We start from the raw sequence: 13,467 nt of genomic DNA on the forward strand, positions 1-13,467 counted from the left end.
ACAAATTTACTTAGTGGTGTGCGGTACCATCATTAAAAAGAAAAAATAAAAAAATTTAAAAAAATATCAGTAATATTTGATGATTTTGCTTCTTTTGCAAGATTTTTTTCATTTTTGTAAGAATTTTGCTTAAATCATAAAAATGTTTCTAATTTTTGAAGAAAGAATTTGCTACTGTAATTATTGTAATTAAAAATGTAAAAAAAAAAAAAAAAAGAAATTATAAAAAAAAGAAAAAGCTTAATTGTGTAATGTAGACTTTTACTTAGTGGTGTGTGGTACCATCATTAAATAGAAAAAATTAAAAAATTTAGCCTAAAAATATCAGTAATATTTGATTTAGCTTCTTTTGCAAGAATTTTATTCATTTTTATAAGAATTTTGCTTAAATCATAAAAATGTTTCTGATTTTTGATGAAAGAATTTGCTATTGTAATTATTGTAATTGAGAATTTAAATATAAACCAAAAAAAGCTTAATTATGTAATGTAGAAATTTACCTAGTTGTGTGTGGAACCATCATTAAAGACAAAAAGAAAAGAAAATCACCAACAGACAAACAAAACAAAACAAAATAGAAATAATGAATGATTTTGCTGCTTTTATAAGAATTTTGCTTCTTTTTTTCTTCGTAAAGTATTTTGCAGTTTTAATAAAGGTTTTACTCAGTTTAGTGATGACGGATTTTGTGTATTTCATAAAAATGTTGCTTAATTTTGAACTGAAAGGATTTGATACCAAATATCCCCATAACTAATGAAATTATATGAATAAAGATATGAACACGTGTATCAGGAGCCTTCAGAGATCATAAAGAATACCACAAAAATGAGAGGTTTATTTTACGTGCAGAGGACGTTAGTTCAGGACGTCTGTTTACAACCAATTAAAGACAATATGAGGACATTTTAGGACAGAATTAAAAACACATACCTGCACAGAGACATTTAGTACCAGCACTACTTTAACAAAGTACTTTAGGGGTTTGTGAAGTTGGTCCAGGAGGATCATTATTGGACGTGGAAAAAACGACACCATGTGACCAGCCTGTTCTCATTCTGCAGTCATCAAATACCACCGCTTTGTCAGTGATTTTGGTGTCACGTATGACAGTATAATATGCAGTGGAGGGCGTCAGTTTGTGACGTGGCCAGACAGAACCTGTTGTGTTGTGATGATAGGCCACTGAACGGCATCGGGTTAAAATGCTGCCGGTAACGGTGTAACATAAGGAGCATGAAAGACCCTGTAGGGTGGATGGGAGGGGCGGTGGATGGGTCCAACAAATCCTGGACTTTCAGCTGAGACCCTGGTGTTCGCTTCCCGTGTGAATGTAGAGTCAAAGCATGATGTTTTTCTAAATCTAACCACGTGCTTTTGTTGACGTCGTGGTGTTGGTTGCGGCGTGCCGGAACATCATCAGCAGGTTATCTAGCTGTAATACATAGACGTGAAAGGTGACAAAGCGGAGATATGTGACAACTTGGGATGAGAACGTGTTGCAGCGACCGTCTGCTCACAACCATTTAACAAGCAGAACCAAAGCTGAGCGCCATCAGAAGGAGAACTTTCCACTCACCTGTGCAGCTCTGTGTTCAAATATGTGGCAGATATTCAGCGTTGATGTCACCATTGTTGAATCATGTTTGCTGGAAGCTTCCATACACAGAGAGATGAAATGATGCAGATGACTGTAATAAATGGATCAGTGTCATCTACTATGTTCAAAGAAAATAAAGCCTCTTTAATAAACTATCAAACTCTGTGAATGAGCTGATTTGAAGTGGTTTCCTCTTAGTTGGGAAAATGTTGTGTTTGCTTTCTTTGCCTTCACCAGAGAAGATTGGACTCTGTCACTGTCAGCAGATAACAGATCTGATAAGAACCACAAACTGTTCCTTCATGTGAATGATCAGATATGAAGTGTGATTGGTGTGCTGTTGCTTCAATTGGTGAATGGCTGCCTTCACGTTATCGCTGTGCTTGTTTCTGGATGTTTGCTGATATCTTAGAATGCGGTCAGATGAACCGCCATCTGCATTTTGATGCTCGTCTATTGGTGGTGTTACGGTACTTTGGGCGGGACAGAGGGTCAGGACTCAGGAACATTTTCATTGGATCATTTGATCACAGTCCCACATTTGCTCCTTAAAATGTCTTCAGGTGTTTAGTTTAGTTTAGTTTAGTTTAGTGTTTTTCTCGAACAACAAATAACCATAAAAATAAAAGTAACAAAATGTCATAAAAAGCACAACGACAAATAAACAGTCTTATCCAGAAAAAAAACAACAACCACAAAATAATGTGTTCGAGAGGGAACAGGAGGAAGCAAAGAGCTTATTTAGTCCTGCCCTTTCTTCATGTTATTATATGTAATACAAATAACAAACAAAAAGAAAAATCAAAAATATAAAGTCCTTTATCCCTGACAAAATAATATATAATTACAACAACAAAAATAAATAAAGTAGTAAGAAAAAAATAAAAAAATAAAAATACATAATTTAATTATCCTCCTGCAATATGTTAAACTCAACTTATACATGATGCTTCATATAAGGAACAGAAATTTAATAAAAGAAATACATACAAAAAATAAATAGTCGTTAAGCGGTCATTTTCTTATATTTGGCAAGAATTGTTTTCTTGTGTCTATTTTTAAACTGTATAGTGCTAGTGCTTAGTTTGATTCCCTCGTCAAGAACATTCCACAAAGTTACCCCACAGACTGATATGCACATGCTTTTAAGAGTAGTACGTACACTGAGTTGTTTAAAATTTAGTTTTCCCCTTAGATGATATTTTCGTTCTCTATTTTGAAACATTTTTTGAATGTTTTCAGGCAGTGCATTGTTTCTTGCTTTAAATACCATTATTGCTGTTCTAACCTTCACCAAGTCCATAAATTTCAATATCTGCGATTTGTAAAATAGAGGATTGGTATGATCGAAATACCCAGCATGATTTATTATCCTTACTGCTCTTTTTTGCAATGTGCATATCCTTTGTAAAGTGCTCTTGTAAGTATTAGCCCAGATTTCAACACAGTAGATCAGATATGGTAATATCAGTGCGCAGTACAGAGAGTGTAGTGTTGTTTGATTTAAGATGTATCTACATTTACTCAGCACTCCAATGCTCTTTGCCATCTTAGAACACAAGTACTTAACGTGGGCCTGCCAGCAGAACTTGTGGTCTATTAAAACACCCAAAAATTTGTTTTCAGATACTCTTTCTATTGCAATATTATTAATTTCCACTTGAACATCATCATTCATTTTACACTGCCCAAATAACATAAATTTAGTTTTGTTCAAGTTCAATGATAACTTATTTGTGTCAAACCAACATTTTAATTCATGCATTTCTTTCGTGACCACTTTCAAGAGCTGCTGCAAGTCTTCCCCAGAACAAAAAATACTTGTGTCGTCCGCAAAGACAACAAACTTAAGTATATTTGAGACTCTACAAATGTCATTGATGTACAAAATAAATAGCTTAGGGCCCAAGACTGACCCCTGTGGTACACCACATGTAATATTCAGACTCTTTGACTTATTGTTACCCATCTGCACAAACTGAAGCCTGTTTTCAATGTAACTCTTAATCCAATCCAATGCAACCCCTCTGATGCCATACATCTCCAGTTTTTTAAGTAGCATCTCATGATCAATTGTGTCGAATGCTTTTTTTAGGTCCACAAATATTCCCATAGCATATTTCTTGTCATCTATACAGTTTGTTATCTCCTCTACCAAGTCAATTAATGCCATAGAAGTTGATCTGCCTGATCTGAAACCATACTGACTGTCCATTAGTATATTGTTTTTTTCAATGAAGTTATCCAGTCTTGTAACAAAAAGTTTTTCAATTATTTTTGAGAACTGAGAAAGCAAGGATACAGTTCTATAGTTGGTGAAAAGGTGTTTGTCACCATCTTTATACAATGGAATGACTTTATCAACTTTCATGTTATCTGGAAATGTTCTGGTTTTGAATGATAAATTACATAAATATGTTAGTGGATCCACAATTCCATTTATTATTTTCTTTACTAGAAACATATCAATATCTTTCCAATCTTTTGAAGTTTTACTTATACCCTTATTTACAATATTGACAATTTCCTTACTGCAAAAACACATGATGCACAGTCTCTTGCAGTGCATGATGTGAAGAACTACTCTGACTACCAGCACAGACAACATGAACAGGTTTCACAGTTTGAAACTATCAGAGTTGTAAATGGCTCCATATTAGATCTGCTCCGACCACCTCTGATAGAAATCGATCTCCTGCCGTTCAACTTTTACTCCAAAAATGTAAAACATGGTAGAATTGTGTGAGAATGAGCAGGAAGTCCAGAAACAAGAACAACTGCAGCAAAACTTGGCAGGACGAAATGGATAAGGCAAGTCGAAGCCCCTCGCTTTTTTGGGTTTTTTTTTTTGTTGTTTTTTTTTACTTTACATAGTCCAGTAAAGAGGTAAAAAATATTGGGTCAGCTCAAACAACTACACTGTGATGTAGCTCATACACAAGAAACTCACATGTCAAATGCTGAACATATAAAGCTAAAGATGGGCAGACAAAGCGTTTTATTCCTCTCATGCTCCAGAAGAGGTGTGGTGGGATTTAAAAGGAGAGGAGTGAACTCCACATCAAAGTTTAAAGACAGTGAGGGAAGGTTTATACGAGTGAACAGAGCAACGATGGTACTGAGGTCTCACTAGTGAATGTGTATGCACCTAATGAAGATAATACAGACTTTATTAAGATTCTTCAGCCTTGTCTTAGATAAGAGTGAGGGATAGGCATTTGATAGTATATACGTTAGAAGTATACAGTACAGTATGAAGAGATAGTTTCCTCTGATGGCATTGCTCTGGCCTCTGGCTCAACCATAGGAAACCTTAGAATGATATTTGATCAAAACAAACATGAACTTGTGTTCGTTCTTCCGCCTGCAAAATATTCCAAAAAATTAGGCCTATCCCATCTTAGAAATAAATGTAATCATCTTCTTAGAGCAGAAAAAAAACAAAACAACAACAAAAACAGTTTGTCAGTTCAGAAACGCTGCAAATGAAATTGAAGCTACATAGAAAATTATAAATCAGCCACGACAAAAGAAGAAAACTGCCACAAGATTTCCTCCCAGTTTTTTGATGGGAAAACTCCCATCATGAAGCCTTCTGATACGGCCTGTGGATTCACTAGTTTTTTGTGAATGTTGGAGTTTCCATTTCTAAGAAAATTTTCAGTACAAACACTAGTCCAGCTGATTATGTAAGAGGTTGCTTTCCGTCAGTATGTTTTTTGAACCTCCTACATCAAAGAGATAAACGAGGTTATAAGGGAGTCAAAGAGTGATTCTCCAGGACATGACTGAATTAGTGCAGCTCTGGTAAAAGAGGTGAAAAGCTCAGTTCTGAAACCTTTACTACATATTTATATATATATACAGTACAGGCCAAAAGTTTGGACACACCTTCTCATTCAATGCGTTTTCTTTATTTTCATGACTATTTACATTGTAGATTCTCACTGAAGGCATCAAAACTATGAATGAACACATGTGGAGTTATGTACTTAACAAAAAAAGGTGAAATAACTGAAAACATGTTTTATATTCTAGTTTCTTCAAAATAGCCACCCTTTGCTCTGATTACTGCTTTGCACACTCTTGGCATTCTCTCCATGAGCTTCAAGAGGTAGTCACCTGAAATGGTTTTCCAACAGTCTTGAAGGAGTTCCCAGAGGTGTTTAGCACTTGTTGGCCCCTTTGCCTTCACTCTGCGGTCCAGCTCACCCCAAACCATCTGGATTGGGTTCAGGTCCGGTGACTGTGGAGGCCAGGTCATCTGCCGCAGCACTCCATCACTCTCCTTCTTGGTCAAATAGCCCTTACACAGCCTGGAGGTGTGTTTGGGGTCATTGTCCTGTTGAAAAATAAATGATCGTCCAACTAAACGCAAACCGGATGGGATGGCATGTCGCTGCAGGATGCTGTGGTAGCCATGCTGGTTCAGTGTGCCTTCAATTTTGAATAAATCCCCAACAGTGTCACCAGCAAAACACCCCCACACCATCACACCTCCTCCTCCATGCTTCACAGTGGGAACCAGGCATGTGGAATCCATCCGTTGACCTTTTCTGCGTCTCACAAAGACACGGCGGTTGGAACCAAAGATCTCAAATTTGGACTCATCAGACCAAAGCACAGATTTCCACTGGTCTAATGTCCATTCCTTGTGTTTCTTGGCCCAAACAAATCTCTTCTGCTTGTTGCCTCTCCTTAGCAGTGGTTTCCTAGCAGCTATTTGACCATGAAGGCCTGATTGGCGCAGTCTCCTCTTAACAGTTGTTCTAGAGATGGGTCTGCTGCTAGAACTCTGTGTGGCATTCATCTGGTCTCTGATCTGAGCTGCTGTTAACTTGCCATTTCTGAGGCTGGTGACTCGGATGAACTTATCCTCAGAAGCAGAGGTGACTCTTGGTCTTCCTTTCCTGGGTCGGTCCTCATGTGTGCCAGTTTCGTTGTAGCGCTTGATGGTTTTTGCGACTCCACTTGGGGACACATTTAAAGTTTTTGCAATTTTCCGGACTGACTGACCTTCATTTCTTAAAGTAATGATGGCCACTGGTTTTTCTTTAGTTAGCTGATTGGTTCTTGCCATAATATGAATTTTAACAGTTGTCCAATAGGGCTGTCGGCTGTGTATTAACCTGACTTCTGCACAACACAACTGATGGTCCCAACCCCATTGATAAAGCAAGAAATTCCACTAATTAACCCTGATAAGGCACACCTGTGAAGTGGAAACCATTTCAGGTGACTACCTCTTGAAGCTCATGGAGAGAATGCCAAGAGTGTGCAAAGCAGTAATCAGAGCAAAGGGTGGCTATTTTGAAGAAACTAGAATATAAAACATGTTTTCAGTTATTTCACCTTTTTTTGTTAAGTACATAACTCCACATGTGTTCATTCATAGTTTTGATGCCTTCAGTGAGAATCTACAATGTAAGGTGTGTCCAAACTTTTGGCCTGTACTGTATAAATATATATATATATATAAAGATGTATATGCAGTGTCCGTGAAAACGAATATTTTTCATATGATCTCAAACTTGTAAAAGTCATTCCTCTTTTTAAAGCAGATGATCCAAAACATTTCACAAATTTTCCAAACTTTTAGAAAATTAGTTTATGGATGCTGTCGTCAACATTTTAACATGTATAAAATACTTTATGGACAGCAGTATGGATTCCACAAAAATCACTCTGCATGCATGACATGCAGCTGGTAGATCAGGTCCACACTGCCTCCGAAAATAAAGAGTTTACATGTAGTATTTTCTTGGATCTCTCCAAAGCGTTTGATGCTCTCGGCCATGACTGCCAAACTGCACAGGTACAGATGACAGGGCTCTGTTGTGAAATGGCCCTGTAATTAAGTTTCTTATATACAGCAGTATTTTCATGTTAATGCAGAGTCTGAGAGAGCTGCGATACAGTGTGGGGAACCACAAGGATCCGTTTTAGGACCCATGTTGTTTCTCATCTATACAAACAATCTTGCAGCAGTGTCAAACACTATGATACCAATATTATTTGCTGATGATACTAATTTATTATTTCAGATATAAAGATGTTAGTACTTATGAATGAAGTTAACAGTGGCCTTCTTGCATATTTAAAATGATATATTGATGGTGAAGAAATTTCTAAAGTTACATCAACAAGATTTCTTGGAATTTTGATGAAAGAGAAATGCACTTGGAAAGATCACATCGGTCACAAAGTCTCTACGAATCATCAGAAATCTTGTTTTTTTTAACAGTTTATATATATATCCTCTTCTCACTGACTGTTATATTGTCTGGGTGAGCGCTGACCCTAAGTACCTTCATAACATTTTTTATGGTGCAAAAAAGTTTTATTAGAATAGCAACCTGCTCCAAGTCATGTGCTGCAACCTCTCCTCTCTTCTTGATACGTGATGTACAGACTATTTCTGATACATATTCAAATATATTTAAATATCTACTTTTATTTCCAAAGTGAAGTAAATGAACACTATTCATGGAGACACCGTGGAGCCCGACTGCTGATCATGAACTTGAACTTTTGAAGTGACTCGATGTCTTTGTCCTGATACAAAGACAAACGTAACAGTGGGTTCATGACAAAAAGGTCTGGTGCCGTATAAAGCATCACTGTGCTGTGTCTCTGCAGAGCACTGACTCATTTGGTGTTTATTTCTCCTCAGTCATGATGCTTGTCCGGCAGACATTTATCGTTACTGACCTTTTACTTTGCATCATGTCGGATTTTTAAATCTATGCATATTTTATTTGTCCCTTTTGGGTGAGGTACCAAGAAAAGCTCTCTCTGGGTCTCTACCTCACCTGCACATGGAAACTGGTTTTAGCATGTTTTACTTTTCTCTGTTCTTTATATCTGAATTTACAAATAAACTTTAATAATAATAATAATAATAATAATAATAATAATAATAATAATAATAATTAGTATTAGTGTCTGCATTATTCCCAGTGAGAAATGCAGCAGTGTAGTTCCTGACTCTGATCACTAGAGGGCAGTGAACACCTGTGATTTAACCAAAGACAACACAGTAAAACTTCCCAAATAAAATCAAACAGACGTTCCCAGGTCAGTTTTTATTATATTACACTGAGTCACATTTTACAGGGACTCAACATCAGGAGAAACAAAAGCATACCAAGAGTAACATTAAAATAGAAATATGAATTAATACTAATATCATACAAAAGTTTACAATTAAAATCATCGCAATTACTGATTTATGGATTTTACAGCAGTTAATGTGATTTTATTTATATGAACTGAAGTTTGATCCACAAGATGATGATGAACGATGATTGTCGCATCATCGTTCATCAGTTCCTGATCATGTGTGAAGCTGCCACTCTCACTAACGTCACACTTCCTGCGTGTGTTTCATAAAAATACAAAATAAAAGTGTCTTAACGTGAAGCCAGCGGTAGACTTTTACTGTGAAACACCTACAGGAAGTGTCAGCTGATGCTCCCGAGGTCAGACACAAGCTTTTGACACGTCACTGTCAGAAACATGACGAGACGTTTTCAGCAGCCGGTAAAACACCAGAGAGAGACTGAGCCACAGGATGGGTGCTACTGCTGACTCATCTGTCACAGCTCGGGTCACGTGTTTGTGAAACTAACTTGGATTTTAATGAGACGACACCTGAGAGGGAGGAGCGAACAGCCAATCACAGGAGAGCACACCAGGTCTCCATGGTGACCGCAGATTGTTTGGGGAACGGCAGCCTCGGTGTCACACTTCCTGTTTGTTGTTTCCAGCTGGAGATCAGAACATTAGAGAGACGGTGAGTGTGTGATGGGTCAGTCCTTGTGTTTCGTGGTTCCGTCTGAAGTTTGAAGTTTTATTATAATTATAATGATGATGATGATGATATTTTTTTTGGGCATTTTGCCTTTAATAGACAGGACAGGTAAGCATGAAAGGGGGAGAGAGAGAAGGGGGGATGACATGCAGCAAAGGGCCACAGGCTGGAGTCAAACCCGGGCCGCTGTGGCAACAGCCTTGTACATGGGGCACCTGCTCTACCACTAAGCCACCGACACCCCAATGATGATGATATTTAAAGTTCTTCTGTCAACAAGCAGTCAGCTGTTCACACCTGTTCTCATGTCACAAACATACTCTGCGTGGAAGATTCCTCGAATCATCAGTTCAGATGCTTCACTGCAGCACACACACACACACACACACACACACACACACACACACACACACATACACTCTGTGCTGTAAAAATTCTAATGTAATTATACTAGTTAATTTATTTAGTGTATTAAAGTGTTCAGATACTGAGCTGCACCACAGTTAGCTATGAGCTAATGTTCATCTGTCGTCCCTGGACAGGAAACAGAGAAATGATACTAAAATATAAAACACAGTTACAAAATAGAAAATATTCATGACACAACAGCTTCAGCAATAACAACAACATGATTGAGTTGATTTTAGCCAGGATGTCATCTTAAACTTTAAAACCATCAAAGTTGCTGCACCGTCTCGTCTCACCTGGGACTGAGCGCCAATAGTTGTCACTCCAACAGGATGTTGGGACTTTATTATCGTCTCATGTTGGGACTTTATTATCGTCTCATGTTGGGACTTTATTATCGTCTCGTCTGAGGACGTTGGGACTTTATTATCGTCTCATGTTGGGACTTTATTATCGTCTCGTCTGAGGACTTTGGGACTTTATTATCATCTCATGTTGGGACTTTATTATCATCTCGTCGGAGGACTTTGGGACTTTATTATCGTGTCATGTTGGGACTTTATTATCATCTCGTCGGAGGACTTTGGGACTTTATTATCGTCTCATGTTGGGACTTTATTATCATCTCATGTTGGGACTTTATTATCGTCTCGTCTGAGGACTTTGGGACTTTATTATCATCTCATGTTGGGACTTTATTATCGTCTCGTCTGAGGACTTTGGGACTTTATTATCGTCTCATGTTGGGACTTTATTATCGTCTCGCCGGAGGACTTTGGGACTTTATTATCGTCTCATGTTGGGACTTTATTATCTTCTCGTCGGAGGACTTTGGGACTTTATTATCATCTCATGTTGGGACTTTATTATCGTCTCGTCGGAGGACTTTGGGACTTTATTATCATCTCATGTTGGGACTTTATTATCATCTCATGTTGGGACTTTATTATCGTCTCGTCTGAGGACTTTGGGACTTTATTATCATCTCATGTTGGGACTTTATTATCGTCTCATGTTGGGACTTTATTATCTTCTCGTCGGAGGACTTTGGGACTTTATTATCATCTCATGTTGGGACTTTATTATCGTCTCGTCTGAGGACTTTGGGACTTTATTATCATCTCATGTTGGGACTTTATTATCATCTCATGTTGGGACTTTATTATCATCTCATGTTGGGACTTTATTATCGTCTCATGTTGGGACTTTATTATCATCTCATGTTGGGACTTTATTATCGTCTCGTCTGAGGACTTTGGGACTTTATTATCATCTCATGTTGGGACTTTATTATCGTCTCGTCTGAGGACTTTGGGACTTTATTATCATCTCATGTTGGGACTTTATTATCGTCTTGTCTGAGGACGTTGGGACTTTATTATCATCTCATGTTGGGACTTTATTATCGTCTCGTCGGAGGACTTTGGGACTTTATATTGTCTCACATTTGGACTTTATTATATTATCGTCTCGTCTGAGGATGTTGGGACTTTATTATCGTCTCGTCTGAGGACGTTGGGACTTTATTGTCGTCTGGTTTGAGGACGTTGGGACTTTATTATTGTCTCATGTTGTAACTTTATTGTTGTCTTGTCTGAGGACGTTGGGACTTTATATTGTCTCACGTTTGGACTTTATTATATTATCGTCTCGTTTGAGGACGTTGGGACTTTATTGTCGTCTCGTCTGAGGACGTTGGGACTTTATTGTTGTCTCTCTGAGGACGTTGGGACTTTATTATCATCTCGTCTGAGGACGTTCAGACTTTATATTGTCTCACGATTGGACTTTATTATATTATCGTCTCATCTGAGGACGTTGGGACTTTATTGTCGTCTCGTCTGAGGACGTTGGGACTTTATTGTCGCCTCTCTGAGGACGTTGGGACTTTATTATCGTCTCGTCTGAGGACGTTGGGACTTTATATTGTCTCACGTTTGGACTTTATTGTCGTCTCGTCTGAGGACGTTGGGACTTTATATTGTCTCACGTTTGGACTCTATTATCGTCTCGTCTGAGGACGTTGGGACTTTATATTGTCTCATGTTGGGACTTTATTGTCGTCTCTCTGAGGACGTTGGGACTTTATTATCATCTCATGTTGGGACTTTATCATCGTCTTGTCTGAGGACATTGGGACTTTATTATCGTCTCGTCTGAGGACGTTGGGACTTTATATTGTCTCACGTTTGGACTTTATTGTCGTCTCGTCTGAGGACGTTGGGACTTTATATTGTCTCACGTTGGGACTTTATTATCGTCTCGTCTGAGGACGTTGGGACTTTATTATCATCTCATGTTGGGACTTTATTATCGTCTTGTCTGAGGACGTTGGGACTTTATTATCGTCTCGTCTGAGGACGTTGGGACTTTATATTGTCTCACGTTTGGACTTTATTGTCGTCTCATTTGAGGACGTTGGGACTTTATTATCATCTCATGTTGGGACTTTATTGTCGTCTTGTCTGAGGACGTTGGGACTTTATTATCGTCTCATCTGAGGACGTTGGGACTTTATATTGTCTCACGTTTGGACTTTATTGTCGTCTCGTTTGAGGATGTTGGGACTTTATTATTGTCTCGTTTGAGGACGTTGGGACTTTATTATCGTCTCGTTTGAGGACGTTGGGACTTTATATCGTCTCATGTTGGGACTTTATTGTCGTCTCGTCTGAGGACGTTGGGACTTTATTATCGTCTCGTCTGAGGACGTTGGGACTTTATTATCATCTCATGTTGGGACTTTATTGTCGTCTCGTCTGAGGACGTTGGGACTTTATTGTCGTCTCATGTTGGGACATTATTGTCGTCTCGTCTGAGGACGTTGGGACTTTATTATCGTCTCGTTTGAGGACGTTGGGACTTTATTATTGTCTCGTTTGAGGACGTTGGGACTTCATTATTGTCTCGTTTGAGGACGTTGGGACTTTATTATCATCTCATGTTGGGACTTTATTGTCGTCTTGTCTGAGGACGTTGGGACTTTATTATCGTCTCATCTGAGGACGTTGGGACTTTGTATTGTCTCACGTTTGGACTTTATTGTCGTCTCGTTTGAGGACGTTGGGACTTTATTATTGTCTCGTTTGAGGACGTTGGGACTTTATTATCGTCTCGTTTGAGGACGTTGGGACTTTATATCGTCTCATGTTGGGACTTTATTGTCGTCTCGTCTGAGGACGTTGGGACTTTATTATCGTCTCGTCTGAGGACGTTGGGACTTTATTATCGTCTCATGTTGGGACTTTATTGTCGTCTCGTCTGAGGACGTTGGGACTTTATTGTCGTCTCATGTTGGGACATTATTGTCGTCTCGTCTGAGGACGTTGGGACTTTATTATCGTCTCGTTTGAGGACGTTGGGACTTTATTATTGTCTCGTTTGAGGACGTTGGGACTTTATTAACGTCTCATCTGAGGACGTTGGGACTTTATTATCGTCTCGTTTGAGGACGTTGGGAGTTTATTATCGTCTCATCTGAGGACGTTGGGACTTTATTTTTGTCTCGTTTGAGGACATTGGGACTTTATTATTGTCTCGTTTGAGGACATTGGGACTTTATTATTGTCTCGTTTGAGGACGTTGGGACTTTATTAACGTCTCATCTGAGGACGTTGGGACTTTATTATCGTCTCGTTTGAGGACG

The 13,467-nt window shown here is 38.5% G+C and overlaps 1 protein-coding gene across 4 annotated transcripts in view; it reads left to right on the forward strand.

The window, feature by feature from the left end:
• Positions 1-9,131: 9,131 nt before the first annotated feature.
• Positions 9,132-13,467, forward strand: part of capslb (calcyphosine-like b) — a 31,995-nt gene continuing 27,659 nt past the window's right edge. For 3 of the 4 annotated variants that reach the window (XM_078161890.1, XM_078161889.1, XM_033647635.2), the window contains exon 1: positions 9,132-9,395. The gene's annotated coding sequence lies outside the window, so the exon portion shown is untranslated. The remainder of the gene's footprint in view (positions 9,396-13,467) is intronic. The other variant, XM_033647636.2, reaches the window with a different exon arrangement.

The sequence above is a fragment of the Epinephelus lanceolatus genome, chromosome 19 (assembly GCF_041903045.1).
Source record: "Epinephelus lanceolatus isolate andai-2023 chromosome 19, ASM4190304v1, whole genome shotgun sequence".
NCBI classification, from domain to species: Eukaryota; Metazoa; Chordata; class Actinopteri; order Perciformes; family Serranidae; genus Epinephelus; species Epinephelus lanceolatus.